Genomic DNA, 21225 nt, shown 5'->3' with positions numbered 1-21225 from the left:
AATTGGCTGTAATTTGGTCTGCTAAGGGTACATACACTCCAGAGAGACTGATAAAAAGAAATCTCATTTTTCACATCAGACATTCCACCTTTTTCTTCATTCTGATTAATAAATCATTATCTGCTTGATACATCTATTTTTTTTAGGTTAGTTAGCATGTTGAATCTCCCAAGCTGATTAACTAGTTAACTCAAGTTTTTGCACCTGCAGAGCAGTGACCCCTCCCCCCCGCAAGATATCTGTTCTCTGTTTGACATCTCTTTAATTTTATTAGTGGCTCATGGACAAAATCACTTGACCGAAACTTTTTCAAGTTTAAGTTATTTGGATTCACCAGAGCATTTTTTCCCTGCTATAAATCAATGAACCCAGTCAACATTAACTACCTACACGTGAACTTCAAAAGATCCTCTGTGGCCAGAGTTGAAAGAAACACATAATTCCGTAACACACTAAATACAAGCTGATCAAAGTTATTGGACCTGGTTACTTAATGCTGTGCTTCCTCACTGACATACACTCTGATTTCAAGTAGCTTAAATCTAAAACATGTATTACTAGATCTCAAAAACTTCCATTGGGAAAAAAAATAATCATTTCTGTATCCTGACCAGTCAACATATGTATTTAGACAAGTCTATATTAAACTCTGGGCTAAAAAAAAAATTCTGAACCTAATTTGTAAAATTCCATATGCTTTAGGAATTAAAGCAAAAAGAAAAGAAACATAGCTAATGAACGATTTCAAACAAGAGCAATTTATATATAGAATAATCATGGAATCCTGGAAGGAAAAGGCACCATAAATCCTTAGATATGACGGAGCAAGGAGGAGCTTGTTTAAGCCCATGGAATTTAGAGGAGGTGCCAAGGGGCAGTTACTTGAGAGTTGAGGAGACCGAAAGGGTGTGATTCACCAAAGCAGCCCTCTTTTTTGTTGCATATTTTTAAATTTTCTGCTTTTATATAAGAGATGATTTGGAGAAAAACAAATTCTCCTCCTTAAAAAGAAATAGAAAGTCACTGATCTAGCCCAGTCTCACACAAATCAGTTCCTTCTATGGCATCGTTGACAGGCAGTAATCCAACATCGGCTTGAACACTGCTGCCATCATGAGCGCACTGACCTGAAGTCGCTCGTTGCCATGTTGAGTATCTCCAGTTCTTGGGAAGCTCCCCTTCTGGTGTGCTAGGTTTTACCTCTCTGTAAATTCTAAGCCCTGGTTATGTCCTCTGGGATAACACAGAATTTCTAATTGTTACTTCCAGGTCCCTTCAGAACTTGAGGCATGCTATTTTCTTTCACATTACACATATTTTTTACATTTTACCACTAACTTCAATCTCAAAATCACATTGTCATGCATCTATTTCCCCTTTGTTGATTTCACTTAAACGTAAATGACTGTTTTATTAAACAAAGACTCCAAACAAATATTTAGCACATATGTTACATGTAACACACAGGAACAGCTTTTAACAGAAATTCATAGATCCCTGCCCCCAGATATTTCTTTATTATAAATACAGATATCAAAACAATCCTGGGTATATTTTGATACTATCAGTAGTCAGCATAACAGTTTGTGACAACATTCATTGTATCTGCTACTTTAGACAATTTAAGCTGCAGCTCTTTCACTAAGCAAGACGGATAGAACATGACATTTCTGTTTTTCCCTCTTGAGATTTCGACTTTTCAGAGACACACACGTTCCTACAGCCATCTGCCATTTCTCGCCCTGCTTTCATCTTGTAAATCGAAATTTTATTACAAGTGCTCTAGGTTTAAGCTTAAATGATAATGTCTCAACAGGAGGAAAAAAATTGTACTGCATTTTCTCCTAATATTTGAAAATAAAATAGGTGTATAAATACTAAATATATTCTTACAAATATCTAGGGCATGTTTACCAGCTAGAATTCTTCTACGTAACGTGCAGCTATGTTTCATTGTTATTTAATCAAGATATTAACATGAGTAGAAGGCTGTTGATTTAAGACAAGTTTGAGATCCATCAAAATTCATTGTTGTATTTTGTCCTTCTAGGGGCCGTAGAAGCCTCATGATTTCTTTAGATCATTAGACATCTTAGCTCTGGAAGTCTACCTTCAATGCGATACAAATTTTGCCATTTTGCTAATGCTGGTGTGTTCTGTGTATCCACCATTCCTCAATAACATTAACTTTTGTTACAAATCTAACTGGCAGAGGAGCTTCTGTTTATTTAGGTCCACAGTCTACCTCCAGGCTATATATATTCTGTTTTCATAATCTGTCTGTGGAGACAGCCGTCTCTTCCTGTGAAGTGAACTATTAATATGTCTGCTTTGTGCTGGCCAACCAGTTCCACGCCCTTAGAACACAGAGCTTTTAAGATCACCAGTGGAATATTATATTCTCTCCACATTAGCTGCTCCCTTACCTTTGTCATCATTACAGCTTAGAGTTTGGTCATTTTCTTTGTGTCTTAGAGTCTCTACTACACAAATGTGCATCCTGACCGTCTGGATCATGGCTTGCTTTCTTATTTTGATATCTCCAGTGCATGAGCCCAACAGACTATATGAGGCACTCACCCTAGATTCATTGGTAATTAAATTAAAAGCAAGAGATATGTTTTTTCCACACTACAACTAAAAGATGATAGGCAAGATGATACAAAATCTGAGCCTTAAATAAGCCTATTGGCCACAAACAGAAACCCTCGCCTTTCCAAAATTTACACTCTGGCCCCTTCAAAACTACCTTTTCTTCAAGACGTGCAGAAAAGTCAGGAAGGCCAGCTGGGGACTATGATGAGGAGTGTTTTCAGAATGTGTTCCCCATCCACACAAACCAAACTGAGGAACTAAAAGTCAGTGAAAACCTGGCCATACAATCCCATTGGAAAGATCGAGAACTCTGATAGTGTCCACTCAAAAGAATGGGCCCCTGTGGGGACAGAGTGCCAGCCCTGCGGAGTGCTGTGACCAGCAGACTCATCTGAGGAATCAGGATCGTATGCCAAGACAGGTGGGAAAATAGAGAGTAGGTGTTTGACTCCTGGTAAACCCTGCTGGATGAAGGAAAAGTACAGCTATCCAGCTGATTGTGGGTGGTGAAATTATGAGAAAGTCAGAAACAAAATCAGACTGTTTGAAGTCATAGGCAGGAGGGAATCTTGGAGAAAGGAGGTGTGAGCTTCATAAAAAAGCCAAAGGTAAAGGAAACAAATTATACCCCAGAAAAAGGCACTCTGCTCCTTCCACTTTGCAAATGTTGGCAGACTACAGTGTTAGAAAATGAAATCCCAACTCAGTCCATAGTAACTTTCCAACCCCGGATCCACAGAACAAACCTACCTACATACACACACACACACACACACACACACACACACACACACACACACACACACACACACACACACACACTTCTGCTTAATTCGAAAAGAAGCCTGCCAAGACTGAGTGAAAAACATCCTCAAATGCCTTGAGGAGGCAGCTCTTGGTCTGTGACTGGGGACCTAGCATTTGGTAGCAGATGCTGAGCAAAACCACCAGCAGCAACTTCACCTCTCACTTCAATGAATTTCATTCATGTCCATGGCTTCCATTCCCACTCATGTAGCCATAGTTATCAAGATTACATGTCCAGCCATGACCTCTCCTCTAAGCTGTAGTCTCATGTATCCAAATGCCTACTCTATGTCTGCACAGAGACGGCCCCAGGGCATCTCAATATCCACATGTGCAAAATGAACCTGGTCTTCTTCCAGGATTCCTTATTTCAGGAAATGGTACACTCATCTATTTCACTGTGCAAGCCAAAAACCCTAGTCACTTTTGATGCATCTTATTATACATAAATATGTAAGGACAGTGAAGTGTTGTCTGTCCTTACCAAGTCCTCCGTTCTGTCCACTTGTATTCATTTTTTTTTCCACTACTGCCTTAGTCTTTTTCAGCTACCATCATATTTCACCTTGACTCTTATTCCAGTCTCCTAACAGGTATTCCACATCCACTCTTACCATTCCAAACTGTCCCCTACACTGAGCTTTTAAAATCCTTTCATGTTTTCTCATTGTTCGTAGGCTAAGGGTCAGAATTCTTATTCTGTTCACACAGCCTTCAGCAGTCCAGTCCCGGGCTGCCCTCCCAACTCCAGCAGGTACCACTCTACTTCTTAGTCTAACCTCACACCACACAATTTCTTTCAACTCTCAGAACACATTGCTTCCTCCTGTAATGGAGACATTGCTGGAGCAACTGCTTCTTCTTGGAGTTCTCTTCTGAGCTGATCCACCCTCACTCTTCAGATATCAACTTAAATGTCACCTCCTTAGGGAAGCCTTCATGACACTCAGACTGGATTGGATTCCCCCATTTTATGCCATCATGGCACTCAATATCTTTCCTTCCTAACATTTGTCACAGTGGTGATTTTGTATCTGAACACGTGTCCTTTTGTTTCAAGTCTCTCTTCCCTTCCAGACTATAAGTCTCATAGGTGCAGGAACCATTGCTGGTTCCCGGGACCCAGATGCTGCCCAAGTCATGGGTATCCAATGAACATTTTCCCACTGTGTTAAGGAATACATGGAAACTGATATCCAAAGGCTCCCTGCATGAGAAAACACCAGTGCGTTGCTATCCCCTTGTTCATTCCTGTAGCATCTCGTGTTTGAATACTGAATACCGACTGACTACTTGATTGTAGACTGAGACTATATTGGTGAGCTGAGCCGCAGTTTGATTTGTGTACATTAATTCTATCCTCCACCCCACTTAGGCCGAGGGGTGCACTAGCTTGGTGGGTAATAATCTAACTTTCTCCAGCATACGCCTCTTATGAGTCCAGCTGTGTCAATGCAGTCAAGCCGCAGAGTGAGCCAGAGCCCTAGGTGACCAGCACCTCATGCCTAAGCTTAGGGAGGTCACGGTGGCCTTGGCCTGGAGGGAAGGAACGGGGACTTGAGCTACTCACCTGCCTCAAGAGCCAGGCCAACTGCCCCTGAGCCTTGGAGCATCCACACTTGGGAAGACGTGAAGGAGTGACCTGGTCACGTGGGTCAGAAGTCAGCCTCGAGAGGGCACAAGATCCACTCTGCCCGAGAAGGGCAGGACTCGTGATTTCTCACTTGGCACCCCACATGATGAGCCACCTTCTCCGTGAGGTTTCCCCCCGCCACACCATGACAGGAAACTGCCTGGACCACTTTGGCCACCATCTTTCTGATATAAAGGAGTTTGGACAAGTACCGTCTCAAGGAACTTCTTAAGCTGAATATAAAATAGGTTCACCTGATAACTACACCATCTTGTACATGAGGAATATTTAAAGACTCAAGTGTCTAGGATGGGCTGAGATAAGAACCCAGAAAATGCATGAAAAGATCCAAATGACTAGTGTCTGCAAATGAATCCCAAAAATATTTTTTACATTCTTTTGGTATGTCTAGGTCTGATGGAATCAGGAAAACCAGATGTTACAAGAGGGAAGGGGAAAAAAAAACACTACCACAAAACAAATTTTCTGACGATTTTACAAAAACAAAAATGAAATTAGATCATTCATTTTTCAAAATTCCAGAGTGCCAATTCTGATCTAAGTGGGTCTGCTTATCTGAAATTATACAACGAGCATGGCTAATGCCAAATCCCTCTTCCACAGAAGACTTGGAGAGCTTTGTTTCATCTTTGTAAAAATATTAACTAATATAGTGGAACACTTTAGAATGTAAAAATCATAGTCATATGTCTTACCTCACTGGAGTCATTCAAAATCCTGAGAGGGTGTGTGGGCATGTTTTATTGCCATATTAATAGTGCAGTTGAGGAAACTGGGACTCAGAGAAGTTTACAAAAGATAGGTATTATGATCATACCTGAGACTTAAAAGCCAAATCCAGTCCTTTTTCCATTACTCCACACCGCAGTTTTCTATCATTTTTTGAATTGTACCATTTAAAAATAGCGATTTATTGAAGTAAAAAACAGATCTGTCAAATATGTACATGAATGTTGTGAAGATAAATGATGGTTTATCAAAGTTACCAATAAAGATTTTCAATATTCTGCATTTTTTCACTGTTTTATAACATAGCGTTGATTTGGTCCACATAGAACGTAGGAAAAACAACAACTCCTGCTAAGGAAATGTGAGCTATGAAACCTAAATCTGGTATGTTTCTCCTTCTGTGTGTTCGGGAGATAAGTTAATAGTTCCCGGCCAGTAAGTTTCTATTTTGGTGCATTCAAAAAGGTCACGCCACTGTTTTCATTTTAAGCTGAACCTCTGCATTTTCATTTTTTAAAGGGTTTTTATTTATCAAGCAACTGATCAAAAAATAGTTACTCTCAATCCCATGCTGGAATCTGAGACCGACAGGGATGGATAAGATACATTGTACTCACCGGTTGTGTAGAATGGCGTGGGAGGCTGGATACACCAGAAGCCAGCAGCACACAGCAGGTCCGGGTACCAACATTTCAGGGCATCAATGCTGAGTATAGGGAGGGGAGAGGGAGAGTGGATAGTCAGCAAAAGACGCGTGAGAGAGGCACTAAAGGCTACTTGTACAAGTTAGAATCTCAGTTACTCGCTGACAGAGAACTGAAGTGCAAATACACAACCCTGACACTGGGACTTGGGCCCTCAGGTCTGTTTCACCCTTCTTGTTGGTACTTCTGCTGTTTCCCTTTCCTATCCAGAGGACGGCTAAGGGCTACAGAAAATGCCCTTGGACGTGATTCTTTTTAATTGGTTGATTATAAGACATTCTTCTTATATTACAATACCTCTACTTCCAAAATCCACTGATTTTTATCTTCTCATTCATTCTCCCCATCATGCCCCAAAAGTGGGGCAAAGCAGGTCTCTTCCTGTGGGGAAGCTGACCTCCTGGGGCTGTGCATCTGCATGTTGTCATTGGGGAAACAGGCCCCCATCTTGCCTTCTTTCTACTCTGGGCTTCTGCTCCACACTTTCATTTGGCTTCTTTTATTATAATGCCCTGTTACTCATTCATTCATTCTAATGTTCCTTTACCCACTTTTCAATGGTGGAAAATATAAGACAGGGACCCAGCTAAACATCATACAAAATTGACCTTTGAACCTTGAAATTTAGTGCAAAAGCCTAGCAGTTTCTCCCAGGCTCACATGCAAAATAAAAAATCTTTGTTCCCAGCCACATGACCATTTTATCCAAAATCTTAATTCTAGAGCAGTTCCAACACAGCTGGACTGGTTCAAGGCTTGGAAGAATTCATTCATAGTGCCTGGCATTGCCAGATTTGGGCCATCTATTCAGGGGTAAGACAAGTACAAGATGATATCTGGAGTGGAGAGCTTCTCTCAGAGCCACCCAGTTTCACAGGCTAGTTAGAGCCCAGTTTAGCTCAAGGCTAAATTTCTGCAGCATCTTTTATTCTTTTTCCTCCAGCAAACACCTTCCAGGGTCATGCCTGGGGGAGGAAAGTGTGAACAGCACTTCCCACTTCTCAGCTCATCAGGAATTCCACCCCAAGAGACAACCCCTGGTTGAAGGCCAGCCTGAGTGGGAGGGCACTGTTTCTTATCTGTATCCCCTTTATTTCCATCAAAATATTAAGCCAAGTATTTTCCCACCACCAGAAGTCTTGATTTCCAGCAAATGGCCCCATATGCCCCAGAAAATTGTCTTCACTTGGTCTCTTAGCTGGCTACCCAATGACGTCTGCCTCCAATCAACATACATCCTCTCCTCTATTTGATGAAATTCTGCCTGCCTCCCACTAGGGAATTGATGAAGGTCCCTAGAAGGTAACCCTGTCTCTCTCCGTCTAAACATCTGGGGCAAGTCACTCGAAGAATTTTGCATTTCTCGCTCCACAGTTGATCTCTCTTCTTTTTGCCCTCTTAGCCCCTGATGCTTACTAGGTGGGACAGAAGCCCTTCGTGCTGCTGACTTCACTTGCTTCCACAGGGAATATCACAAACCCTTTCTCAGGAACTTGTTGTGGGAATTGGACATTTCAAAAATTGGGTTTTCCTCATCTGAAGCCATTGGATTGGACCTGGACTAGCAATCTTCACCCGCCCTTCTAAGAACTGCCCTCCATGTCCAGGAAATCACCACCACAATCTAGAATATTTACTATCCTTTTAAAGGAGATCCTGATTCCATGTTTTCTCAACCAGCTCCTCAAGCACATGTATAAGTAACCTCCCATGCCCCTTTCCCCCCAGGTGGCAGAATCAGACACACAATTTAAACTTAATGTGCAAAATGAGTTTTGTGTGCACAAGGGGCTATCAAACTGTGGCTTTATAATGGGTAAAACAACTTCCCTGAATCCATGTATCTCTGTATCTGTGAGAGAGAGAGAGAGTGTGTGTGTGTGTGTGTGTGCGTGTGTGTATGCACTAATTTGTAAGATGAAAGTATTAACTGTCTCAGTCCCCTCAATTACTAAAGTCCAAATATCTATCAGAGCTAACAAGTCTTAAATGATCTAGTTTCTGCTTACCTCCAGATTCAAATTCCCACCCTCTCTCCCCAACTGTGATTTGTCAATCCCAACCATACTGAACAATCAATAATTTCCAGAAGCCCTCAATACCTGGATCATTGCACATGCTGTCTATCTGCCCAGAATGCTCCCTACCCCTACCCCACCCCAATCTTATCTGCCTCGTACACTTTTAATCGTTCATTAGCTCCTAGTTGGAAGTAACAGATCTCTGATCCCTGGATCAGCCACTGGCCTCTCCTCTGTTCTCCTGTAATTCCTAATAATTCCTAATTCTCCCAATAATTTCTGCACTGAGCCCCAGAGAAGTACTTGTCACAGTATATTAAGACAGTGTGTTTACTTACCTGTCTCTCCTTGAGGAAGGGAACTATGATTTACTACTACCGTATCTGCAGTGTCTTGCACAGTGTCTACCTGGCACACAACAAATATTCAAAAAATATTTGTTGAATGAAGGAATGATTGGATCAAATAATTAACCAACAGGCTTTATACAGAGGACTTGAGTAGACAGCACGGTTCTTACTCTTCTATAACAATGTGGATACTACATTTTAATCCCTGCTAGGATCATGGTGTCTGCAAAAAATGAAGTTCAAAGGTGCTCACCTAAGCACTGTGTGTTTCCTTAAGGACAGGACAGCAATCTTCCTTTTATTTCTCTCATTTTTAACTTTAACACGTTTTGAATTACACATGTGTAGCATGTAATGAGCATGAGAATAAAGGCTGACCCCAAAGCCACAGACTTGCCCTTGCGAGCACTCCGCATTTTCCCATTGCACTTCCCTCCACTCTTCTGTCTCCCAGGATGGAAAACATAGTTTCTTCTTCATCTCTGCTCTTTCATCCGGTTCAGCTACATTTTTCCTCTTCAGATCTCTCGTAATCTCTCCTCCCTGCATTTTCCTAAAGCCACCACTCTAGACAGATTCTTACTAGTTTTTTAATTGGACATCACATTAATTAATTGATTCAGTTATTCCTTCTTTCAACCTAAGTATTTACAGAATATCTGCTATATCCCAGGAAGTCACTGTGCAAGCACCCTCACTTGCTTCCAGCCTTGGTCCTTCCACCCGTCTCACATACACCACCAGACCAAGCTACCCGAATACCAATTTCACAATATCCAATCCGTTCTAAAGAGATGAAATCACAGCTTAAGTTTCCCACACTATATGACAATAATTACAAGCCAACACAGATGTTTGATTAATTATTTACAAGAAACCAGAGAGAAGTAATTAGTTAAATGGTATGGGCTGTTTCTGAGGTGGTGAAATGTTCTAAAACTGACTGTGGTGATGGTTGCACATACATATGAGTATATTAAAAATTACTGAACTGCACACTTTAAATGGATAAATTGTCTGGTATGTGAACTGTACCTCAATAAAACTGTATAAATAATTAAGGAGAAAGTAAGACATTCCCAGATAAATAAAAACTGAGAGGGTTCATTACTAGTAGATGTGCTCTACGAGAAATGCTGAAAGAAAGGAGTCCTTCAGGATGAAACGAAAGGACAACAGAAAGTAATTTGAATCCCCATGGAGAAATAAAGAACAGAACAGTAGAAAAGTAACTACATAAGAAGATAGAAAAGTTAGTATTAATGTATTTTTGGTTTGTAACTCCTTTTTTCCTGTGTAATTTAAAACACAATTACATAAAACAATAATTATAAATCTATGTTGGTGGGCACACAATGTATAAAGATATAATTAAATGGGGGAACAAAGTGACACAAAAGCAAAGTTTTATGTACTATTGACACTACATTGGTACTTATCTGAACTAGATTGTTAAAAATTAAGATATTAATTGCAATCCCTGTGGCAACCTTTAAGACAATAACAAAAAATACATAGTAAAAGAAATAAAGAGGCAATCAAAATGGTATGCTACTAAATATCAATTTAACACAAAAGAAGGTGGTAAAGGAGGAATTAAAAAACAAAAAATATATATACAACATAAAGAAAAAATATAGCAAATTGGCTGAAGCAAGTTCTACCTTTACAAAGACTGCATTAAATGTAAATGACTCAAATTCTCTGATTAAAAGGCAGAAATTGGCAGGATGGATTTTAAAAACATTATCTAACAATATGCTATCTACAAAGAGGTTCACTTTAGATCCAAAGCACAAATAATGTGATGTGAAAGGGCAGAAAAAGATATTTCATGCAAACAATAACTAACAGAGAGCTTGAATAGCTATATGAATATCAAACAAAATAGACTTTAAGCCAAAAATTGTTACAAGAGGTAGAGACAGGTATTACATAATAACAAAAGGGTCAATACATTCTGAGAGTATAAAAATAACATACACACCTAACTACAGAGCCCCAAAATATGCAAGGCAAACATTCAAAGAATTGAAGAGAAAAATAGACAATCCTACAGTGATAGCTAGAAACTTCAATACCATGATTTCAATAATGAATAAAACAAACAGAAAATCTGAGAATAGAGGACTTGAAGTACATTGTAATCAACTAGACCTAAAATATATCTACAGAATACTCAACCCAACCACAATAGAATACACATTCTTATTAAACACACATGAAACATTCATTCTCCAGGATAAAACATATGTTTGGTCTCAAAACAAATCTCAATAAATTTAAAAAGACTGGGATTCATACAAACCATCTTCTTTGGCTGCACTGGAATGAAACTAGAAATCAATTACAGAAGGAAAACCGGAAATTCCACAAATGTGTGGAAATTAAACAACATATCCTTAAACAACCAATGGGCCAAAAAAGAAATCACAAGGGACATTAGAAAATACTTTGATATAAATGTATATGAAAACATAATATATCAAAAACGATGGGATACAGTAAATGCAGTGCTCAGAGGGAAATCTATAGCTGCAAGTGTCCACATTTAAAAAGAAAGAAGACCTCAAGTCAATGATTTAACTTCACACCTTAAAGAACTAGGAAAAGAAAAGAGCAATCTAAACCCAAAGCTAGGAGAAGGAAGAAAGTTTTAAAGATAAGAGTAAAGGTACATGAAAAAGAGAACAGAAAAAAAAATGCAATTGATGAAAACAAATGGTTCTTTGGGAAAAAAATGACAAACCTTTAGTTTGATAAACCAAGAAAAAAGAGAGAAGACTCAAATTATTAAAATCAGGAATGAAAGTAGGGACATTACTAACAACCATACAGAAAAAGAATTATGAGGAAATACTATGAATAATGGTACAACAACAAATGAGATAACCTAGATGAAATGACAAATTCCTAGAAACACACAGATTACCAAAACTGACTCACAGAGACACAGAAAATTTGAACAGATACATCACAAGTAAAGAGGTTGCATCAGCCATCAAAAACCTTCCAAAAAGAAAACCTGAGGACCAAATGGTTTCATTGGTGGATTCTACCAAAGACTGAAAAAAAGAATTAACACCAATCCTACTCAAATTCTTCCAAAAATTGGAAGAGGATGGAACACTTCCTAAGTCATTCTATGAGGCCAGTACTATCCTGATACCAAAACCAGACAAAGACATCACAAGAAAAGACAACTACAGACCAATATCCTTGATGACTATAGATACAAAAATCCTCAGCAAATGCTAGCAAACCGAACCCATTGAAAGGATTTTACACCATGACCAAGTTGTATTTATTCCATTATGCAACAGTGGTTCAACATATGAAAAGCAGTTAGGTTAATACACCACATTAATAGCAGAGAAACCCATATGATTATGTTAATGAGGCAGGAAAAGCATTTTACGAAATCCAGCACCTTCCATGATAAAAAATCACTCAACAAACTAGGAATACAAGGGAACTTTGCCAATATAATAAAAGGCGGTGATCAAAAACCCAGAGCAAACATTATAGTTAATGGTAAAAGACAAAAACCTTCCCTCCAAGATTAGAGACAAGAAAAGGATGTCTGCTTTCACCACTACTACTCAACACTGTACCAGAGGGTCTAGCAGGGGCAATTAGGTAAGAAAAGGAAAAGTCATCCTAATTGGAAAGACAAATATAAACCTGTCTCTATTTGCAGACAATATGATGTTATACATTGAACACCCTAAAAAGCCCACACTCAAAAAAACTATCAGGACTAATAAGCAACTTTAGCACAGCTGCAGAACACACAAACAACATACAAAAATCAGCTGCATTTCTATATACCAGCAATGAGCAATCCAAAATTGAAATGAAGAAAACAATTCCATTTACAATAGTATCAAAAAGAATAAACGCTCACAAATAAATTTAACCAAAGAGGTATAAGACTTACACACTGAAAATATCAAAATATTTTTTAAAGAAGTTTATTTAAAAGACCTAAATAAATAGAAAGACACCCTGTGTTCACAGATTAAATGACTTGATATTGTAAAGATGGCAATACTCCCCAAATCTATCTATATTTTCAATGAAACCTCTGCCAAAATTCCAATGAACTTTCGTGCAGAAATGGACAAGCTAAGTCCAAAATTCATAGAAATTGCAAGAAACCCTGAATAGCCAAAATGACCTTCAAAAGAAGAACAAAATTAGAGGACTCACATTCTCCAATTTCAAAACTTATTATCAAGCTTTAGTAATTAAACAATGCGGTATTGGCGTAAGGCTAGACAGACGATCAATAGAATAGAATTGAGAGTCCAGAAGTAAACTCATGCATCTATGGTTAATTGACTTTTGACAAGCGTTGGGGGGAAAAAAGCATTCAGTGGGGAAAGTATAATATGTTCAACAAACGGTGCTCAGACAACTGGATATCCACATGGAAAGAATGAATGTGGACCATTATGTTACACCATATGTAGAAAGTGTATTCAAAGTGAATGAAAGGCCCAAATGTAAGAGCTAAAGCTATTAATCTCTTAGAAGAAAATACAGTTGTAAATCTTCATGACCTCAGATTAGACAACAGTTTCTTAAATATGACAGCAAAATTACAAGGAACAAAAGAAAAAATTAACTGAACTTAAACTTTTGTGCAAAGGACACTATAAGAAAGTGAAAAGACATTCCATAGAATGGGAGGAAATATTTGCAAATCATATATCTAGTAAGGGTCTAGTATTCAGAATATATAACTAAATTTACAACTGAACAACAAAAAGAAAACAACCTAATCAAGAAATGATCAAATGGCTTTAATAGATGTTTCTCTAAAGACATAAAAATGGCCAATGAGCAAATGAAAAGCTGCACAACATCATTAGTCATTAGAGAAATGCCTGTCAAAAGCCCTACGAGATACCGCTTACACCCACTAGAATGGCTCTAATAAAAAAGGACAAAAACAAAGAAACAGAAAGTAAGACATGTGGGTAAGAATGTTGAGAAACTAGAACCACCTTCATATATTGCTAATGAGGATGTAAAACAGTACAGGGCTCTGGAAACCAGTTTGGTGGTTCCTTATAAAGTTAAACATAAAATTATTATATGACATGGAAATTCTACTCGAGGGAAACTCAAGAGAATTGAAAACAAACACAAATTTAAAAAAAAAAAAAAGAAAAACTTATACGTGAGTGTTCACAGTAGCATTATTCATTAATAGCCCCAAACTGGAAACAACCCCATTATCATCAACTGATGAAATAAACTGTAGTATATACCTATGATAGAATATCATTAAACCACAAAAAGGAATTAAGTACTGGTACATGCTATAACATGGATGAGCTTGGAAAACATTATGCTAAGTAAAAGCAGCCAGTCACCAAAGAGCCCATGTGTATGATTTGTTGATATGAAATGTCTAGAAAATGGTTTCGTGATCGCCAGGGGCTCAGAGAATGGGGAGTGAATGCCTGATAGGCACACAATTTCTTCTCTGGGTGATAAAGATGCTCCTGATTTAGATGGTGGTGATGGCGCACAACACTGTGAATGTACTAAAAGCCACTGAATAACACACTTTAAAATGGTTCAATTTTATCTAACCTCAATAAATTTTTTTAACAAAAAGAAACCCAAAGAAGTACAATAAAAATCAGATAGGACTAAAAGTGCTTTCTTACTCATTTTTCTCATTTGTTTTCACAGAAATCACCATATGTAGGAAAAACTAGGCTTTGTAAAAGGTTTTGATTCAGGCTATGTGATAAACTGAAAAAAAAAATCCAGAGATTTCGGAGTTAGTTCTAACTGTGATATTTAAAAGCTGTATCACCCTGGGGAAGTCTCTTCATTTCTCTAGGCTCCGGTCACCTCAAATGACATCCTGGTGTCCACCTGCCCAATATACAGGCGAGGCCTGGTCTGGATCCAAGGACCACATAGAAAGGCCATGAGTCACTTCTGAGCCTGACTCATGACAAGATGGGTTAATGGTAAAGTGGGAAGAGATGAGAAACAATCTAGTTTCTCCTAAGTTTTCCCCTGAATTATCCTCATTTGTGGGCAAAATGCTCCAGAATGCTATTTTTAAAGGGTAACGATATTTGGTTAAAATGTCCTCAGAGGAAGGGCAGGTAAGGACTGGGAGAAGTTTGCCCAAACCACAGGGCCTCCAAACTACAGTCCACATCACCAGCAGCAGCCCTAATGAGCTCTGTGCTGGACTCTCCAAATTGAATTACATAATACATTTCCGTTTCATTTCATGAATCACAACTTGGGATACAATGTTCCTGGGTTGCAGTTGATATATTTCAGAGATTACCAAAGATTTCAAAAAGAAAAATCTATTTTATTAAATTCATATGTAAAATGTCTGTATGTCAGCCAACTTATTTATTTCAAATTTGGGATTTTCTTAAATGCCGTAGTTAGAGCTCAATGTCAAGAGAGTTCCCGATAAACTCATTTATGAATGGTAAGACGGCAGTTGCCCCTGGATTTTTCATTTCTTTTGACAGCTCAGTTCCTGGCTGATGACGGTAGGTTTTATTTCAGCTGCCCCTGCTGGAGTCCTTTGTGGTTGGGAGTGAGAATGAGCGGTTAAAGCCTCAGAACAGGGACCAGGAGAAGTGAAACTCATATGGAGAAAAGGTAACAGTGAGTTTAGTTCGCTCTGACCCTCAGCCCGATATTCAAACACGAACCCTTTTATGCATGGCCAGTGGTGCTGGCATCTGTCGTGCTCACTTCCCTTTGCTGAGGACAACAAAGGAGTCAGAGCACGGGTTCTGGAATCAGAAAGACACCGTCCAAACCCTCGCTCAGCCATTGTTAGCTCTGCAGCCTTGGGAAGGTTATTTGATCCCTCCTGGCTTCAGTGCATTAAGCTGTAATGTGGGACTAATAATAGCACACCTGTCATAGAGTCCTCATAAGGACTAATGACGTGAGGTACGCGGAGTTATTAGCACAGAGCCTAGCACGTAGTAAGTAGTCAATAAACATCAGCCGTGTATTAATGTTGTTTTTCTATCCGAGAAGCGGCAACTTTGAATTATGCACTGGCTTTTGGCTCATCCAGCATCTCCTGAGTCGTCACTCGTTTTCAAAGCTTATGATCACGTTCACTTTTGCAGAAGTACGAACTCTTTGACATGTGACCTGCTGTCCATCATGAATTCATGATTTCATACATCGTTTATTTAGTATCTATTGACTACCTCCTATGTGCCAGACAGAAAGTTAACCATGAGGGGAACAAAGTTGAGAAAAACAAAGCAGTTTTTTTCCCTCCAGGTTCTAACTGGGGGGAGAGGAATGAGATGAATACAAGCAGGTTTGGAGGGTGTGGAATATGACGGCGTTGCTGCAGGAGCCCAGGGGAAGGCCAGCTGAACCAGAGCTGGATGCTGGGCAAGCACGGTCTTCCCTACCAGGCTGCAGTGAGGGTGAAGCGAGAGCTTGGGGGACGAGGAAAAGGGCTAAGTGCGGGAGAGACAGCCTAGCTGGGGAGATGAAGACTAATTACCATGAAACAGCTGAGAACGGGTGCAAGGAACGACAGTTTTAAATGTCACACCAACAATTTCAAGTCCATTTTACAGACGAGGAAATGGAGGCCCAGAAAGCTTTTGTACCTAGTCCAAGATCATCAGTCAGTAGTTAACAGCAGAGGTACAACTCGAGCCCAAAGCTGTCTGACTCTTTCCACAGGACTCTGCCACACCCCCCTTACTCTATCACACTTTCTTTATAGAAAGCCTAAGTGATTGGTATTGATTCGAAATCCAAACAGGCCTCCTGGTCTTCTAGACTAACATACATTGCACCAACCAGCACTGAATGGTATACGGATGGTCTAATCCCAATTTCTTCCGAAGCAATCACAAGCAGGTGATAAGTCACTTGAACAGTACCAGCAATTCCTTTTGGCCTACATTTTCACATCCCAGCTTAATTTTCCTTAACACAACACAGGTGTGGCGGAGGCGTTTTCAACTCTTACTACGGAAGACAGAAAACAATCCTTAGTTTATAAAAGAATAATAAAGCTCTATTAGAAGGCTTGGCTTTTTTCTCTTTTTAACCCCTAAACACCTATCAATAGAGTAAGATCTTTTATTTATCCAAACACACTTTTTATTAACAACCATGAGAATGGATTTTTCCAAAGACAGAGTTCACAGTGCTGAGGGGTTGGTGTGTGTGTGAGTCTTGCAGGCACAGCCCCTCAGGGCGACACCCCACATTACACTTGCATTTCATTTGTAGTTAAAGCCCTGTGCTTCCTCTTTCTCCTTTGATGGTCACAGCACCTCTGGAAAGAATATGGGATCTTTTTTTTTCCACCTCCGCTGTATGGAGTTTTTAGGGGACACTCACGGTGTGACTGATCTCCACGACCCACATCCCAACCCGGTTCTGTTCCCTACACCATGCTCTTTCCTAATTGCTCTGTTCATTTGGTACCTGTGAGGGTTAACTGGGAACACAGGAGTTCTGTTAAATATCACAGTAGTTAGTACATTTTAATCCTGATCCCCTAGCCTACTGTAGCTGCTGTAAAATATATGGCAATAATTTCCTGAGGCAGGGTAATGTATAAGGAATGTCAGGCCAGCCTCTGGGCATATTTGCCTTAGCTCAGTTTTATTAAAGTGAAACTTTTATTAAGGCATGTGGTGAATTGAGCAATCGGCATGATTCATGCTGTTATAAACCCATTGCTACACTCACCATAAATCAATGAGCCATTGTCGTCCATTTGCTGTGGAGTTGGTAGAAACGAGGGAAAAAATCAATATGGGGATATTATTCAGACCATATGAAAGTATTAAAGTGTATTCTGTGTGTATTAAACCTGGCCAAACCATATTTCATGTGTACTTTTCTTTTTCTGTAAATATCTCCGTTTGTATCCTCTACCCTATACTATTTGCTAATCCATATGCTCCTGTGAAATAATTATAGGAAATATTTTAAATTCCACATAAGTCGTTATGATTTAAAAGTGCGTTTCATGACGATTAATTTGCATAATAAAACTGTCCCAAGGACAAAGCATTCACAATATTAACAATGAGCCTCGTCCCTTACAAACACACTACAGCCATAAACTTTGTATAATTCAAAAAAAAATCAAGCAACAGGAGGAAGTGATTTGAGCCAGAGAAAGGGCACTTTTCATTATCTTCCAGCTTGATGGGGACAATCACTGAGCCAGCAGCAATCTCCACATATCTGGAAACGATTACCGTATCTCCGTTTACCTGGAAATTTCTCCAACTGTTGAAATACGTATCAGCGACAGACATCTCCCTCTAGGGCTGCAGTGTGTGATCACCTGCTCTTCTGCATTAGGAAGTTTCAGGTTCCTCTGGAGGCTGATGTGAGCTGGTCACAAAAAAAAAGGTGTAGCCACATCTGGCTGCACACTCAAGCTGCAATACCACTGAGCTCATTCTCTGGTTTAGGTCGTGGGGAGTTGGGTTATTCATTGCCATCTTAATTACTTAGCGTGGTTTCTGTGGTACTCTAATGCTCTCTGAAGCAAAGGTTGGATTTCACAAAATACCTATGCAGTGCCAAGCGGGTTCAAGGCCTTCAGCAGGCAGGAGGGGAAGGGTATGAGTGAATGTGCCATGGTGTTCCATTCAGTAGGTCTGGGCTGCCTCTGACAAGTGCTCTAAGCAGAGAGGACAGTGGAAACCAAGGAGAGGCAGACACAGTTCCAACCAGGGGATTCGAGACTCCTGAGGGATGTTTTGAAGGATGCTTTTAACTTCAACAGGCTTAACACATGAACCAATAATATATACCCTGTTGGCTTCATGTAGCTTGCTACCCAAGGGCTATCTTTTGGAGAAACAGAATCAGTAACTCTAGATAGTTGGGAATTTCCTTACTGACATTATTTTACATTTTCCAATAAAGGAAGAGCTCCAAATGCATACTCCAGGCACTGGAGACATCAAGGGAATTTTGTGACAAGCCTTGTAATCAAAAGGATGATGCTCGTTCTCTGGTGGAAACCTCTCTGCCCTGTTCTGTTTTGTTTTTATGTAAGACTGCTTTAATAAAAATAATATTCCTTATTCAACTACTTAAACTCGTTGAAACTAAGGGATTTAATGTTGCTTGATTTCCAAAGCAATAGGAGGTAGAGGGAGCAGAAATAAGCAGGAAAGCTGAGTGAGAGAGCCGACCTGCAGTAGGCGCAGGTCAAGGAGATGGGGATTAAATGTCCCTTTGCCAGCTCACTCCTAACCCCACCAAAGGGTGCGGTAACTCCACTGCTCCCAGAACCCAGGCTGAACGTCCTGGTTTTCTGCCTCCTTCCATGCGTTCATTTGGAGCCCAAGCCATTGATGGCAGGAGCTTCCATGGAGAGACCAGAGAGCATGTGACATAATCTCTGGCTTTACTGCGGTATGTGTGTCTCTCAGGGCAAATGGTTCGAGATGATCCATCATGCACTGTGATGTCAGATTATCCACTGAGACGGAGGTCTCTGCAGAAATACAAGTATATGCAGATAATGGTATTTCCAGTTGTTGTGACAGACCAGGCTGGGGCTGGGAAGGAGTGGTTCCGGCCAGGAGAACATTAGATGATATACGCACAGACAGACACAAGAGTGAGGCACCGTGAACCGACCGTCGGTGAGTTTTGCGGTTCCTTCCTTTCCTGCACATTTGTCCACAGTCAGCATAGGCTGCCTTCCCACAAAGCTCAGCCCGATCGCCGGGCGAGTCCCAGGCCACCGTGGTGAGTCCCCAAGCCTCCCTGCTCCTCCAGCTCTGCATCCCCTGCTCGTCATAGACCAGAAGGACCATTCAGAGGGCTGCCTTCAGCTCTTTCCTCTCCGTGTTTAATGACCCCATTTTATTCTTCCTCTAAATCTTTTATTTTGTTTCACTTTTTCTACCTTTCAGTTGTTTTCCTTTTTTTTTTTCCCCCTAGATTTTCCCTCTGAATCATCCATATTCTGCTTTGAATCTTCTGGCCTCCAGCACTGGGTTGAGAACACAGCGCTGGAGGAAACCCCCTCAGTCATTTAACCAGCACTTACGGAGAATCTGCTGCGCTCTTGACCCTGGCTACGAACTGCGTATACAAAGAAGCAGTAAGGCACAATAGGAAGATGGTCTTATTTTTATTTCTTTTTAAGGCTGCTAATCAACTGACTTTGTTTTTTTTTTTTTAACTTTTTTTATTGACTTACAGTCATTGTACAATGTGTGTCAAATTCGTTTTAAATCCGAACTGATGTGGGTTCAGACAGATGCTTTACCGCTTACTCAGCTGTGCGGCTTTGGTTTCTCCATCTGCACTGGAACCAAGTGTAACGCACCGGGCAGTCTGACACATCGGCACCCCGTGCATGGAACCCAGCACACCTACTGTTGTTTCCAAGCTGTAATCAAGGCCTTCACAGAGTATGCGTTTCTTAGGCTCGTGATCTTTGTGTGGGTACTTGCTCCATATTGCTGAATTATCTTGAAGCTTGTTCAAATAATTGAAAGGAGAATTTGGCAGGGATTTTCAGAACCCAAAGTCATGGGAACAACAGACACACTCTGTGTTGATTAAAACTCGGGGAAGTTCTCTTTCTGTCCTTAGATCTCGTCCCCGATCTTGATCTTATACCCAGCACCCCTGCTCCCTGTTCCCTTTCCCTGCGATGAAGGACTAAAGGCTGAGGGTGTTAATTCAGTAAGCCACGGTAATTATTTGAATTGAATTTTTCCTCCCAACTGCAAGCATATTTTAATAGGGAACATTTTAAGACCAAACTGTCCTTCAGACATGAAGGAAGGAAAGTTTCTTGGCAGATCTATAGGCTGTGTCTCACCCTAGGTCAAGTGAATCAGAATCTCCAAGGAGGGGCACAGAAATCTGTTTTTAACAAGTCATCAGGCAAGTTGTAAAACTTGATTCACGACATTTACAAAAACAATGATGGTGCATCCCCAACTCTTTTTAAGTGTTGTTTGGAGCAAAAGAAATGTAAAGTGGGACACATGCCCTCAGGGAGTTTATAACCCTAATTGGAGACTATATATAAGACGTATGTGTACATGTGTCCGTATGTAATATGTGTATATATATGCACATGGGTGTGTATACACACACACACACACACATACATAACAAGATAAGTCATCAAGCAAGTTTCTCATTAAAAGTGAGATCAGGGTGAGTAAAATGCACAGAAACAGGAGGTCTAAAAAGACAGGACCAGAGCAGCATCCTGGAGGAAGCATGTGCAGGAATTTTCAAGTATTATTATTATGGAAATAGTCAAATATCCACACAGGTAAAAAAAAAATAGTATAGTGAACACCCCGGACCTGTCA

This window comes from Camelus dromedarius, chromosome 15, assembly GCF_036321535.1.
Source record: "Camelus dromedarius isolate mCamDro1 chromosome 15, mCamDro1.pat, whole genome shotgun sequence".
NCBI classification, from domain to species: Eukaryota; Metazoa; Chordata; class Mammalia; order Artiodactyla; family Camelidae; genus Camelus; species Camelus dromedarius.
Note: the sequence above shows the minus strand (reverse complement) of the source record.